Genomic DNA, 1646 nt, shown 5'->3' with positions numbered 1-1646 from the left:
ACTATATATATAGTGTTTATGATATGCCTATAATCTCTACATTGTGAAGAATTTGTTGTACGTACGTTTAGCTTGTTCGGAATAAATTTTGAAAACAAGTGAAGTACGTGCTATTCATTTATGGATGAATTTATCACCAACAAGATACAGACACCTATTGTAGAAGAACCCTATATTTATACTATAAAGAAGTATAAATAAAAGCCTTTATTTTGACAATTGGTGAAAAATAAGAAATTTATTTTCAAATTCTGACAATTGGCGACCCACAGCCAGGATTATATATTGGTAAAAGGCGATAAAAGAAAACGTGAACGACAGAGGAAATAAGTAGGCCTGTATATGCATAACTGTAGTAGTACCGAAAATAGTGTAAAGATCACGCTATACAACCATGTCAGGTGATTTTGATAAATATGTAGAAAGAGGATCTCATCATGGGTTAAAAGATAGTGAACTAGGAAAATATGTTAAACAACAACCAGATCTAGAGGAAGAAAGACTGAAAGAAGAAAATGAGAGAAATTAGAAGCTCGAAATAGAGAAAATGAAAATACAAATAGAGAAAGAAGAAAAGAGATTAAAATAAGAGCACAAATTGAGATTGCAAAACTCATCCAACTGAAGGAAGAAGGACCCAAGAATGACAATGGAGTCAGGGCCAGACGACCCAAGCTGCCCAAATTTGATGAACATAAAGATGACACGGATGCTTTCCTGGAGAGATATGAAATATTTGCCCAAAGTCAGAACTCGGAAAAAGGTGTATAGGCAGTCTGTCTCCGCCCACTTCTCACAGGAAAAGACCTATAGATATATGTTTGTTTGTTTGTTTTTGAATTTCGCGCAAAGCTACACGAGGGATATCTGCGCTAGCCGTCCCTAATTTAGCAGTGTAAGACTAGAGGGAAGGCAGCTAGTCATCACCACCCACCGCCAACTCTTGGGCTACTCTTTTATCAACGAATAGTGGGATTGGCCTTTACATTATAACGCCCCCACGGCTGAAAGGGCGAGCATGTTTGGTGTGACGGGGATTCGAACCCACGACCCTTGGATTGCGAGTCGAGTGCCCTAACCACCTGGCCATGCCGGGCCACAAATATATGAGGGCATTATGTCAGAAGATGCCATTGATATGACAAATATTTTTATATTTGTATATATATATATATTTATACTATTAAGAAGTATAAGATAAAACCTTTTATTTTGACAATTGGTGACAAAAAAGTATATTTTTAAATTCCGACAAAGTGACATAATATCTTAGAATCAAATTACTTCTGTTTGTTTAGTGACACATCATCTTAAAACAAGGTTACTTCTATATGTTAAGCGACATAACATGTTAGAGCCAAAATCCTTTTGTTTTTTAAGTGACACATCGTCTTAGCACCAGAATACTTCTGTTTATTAAGTGACATAATATTGTTACGACAGCGGAAGTCATGTGACGCTAGTAACACGTCATGAGTTTCTAGAAAATTCATGTCCGTTCGTGAAGCCTCGAGTGTTTACTAGATGTGCGGTATTCTTGTATATAATACCGCCAAGAAGTGACGGCAACAGTGGAATAGAATTGCAGACAGAGAGAGAGATGGACAATTGAGTCAAGCGCGTGAATCGTTCGTTGTGAATTATAG

This window comes from Limulus polyphemus, unplaced genomic scaffold (assembly GCF_000517525.1).
Source record: "Limulus polyphemus unplaced genomic scaffold, Limulus_polyphemus-2.1.2 Scaffold8733, whole genome shotgun sequence".
Taxonomy (NCBI): Eukaryota; Metazoa; Arthropoda; class Merostomata; order Xiphosura; family Limulidae; genus Limulus; species Limulus polyphemus.
Note: the sequence above shows the minus strand (reverse complement) of the source record.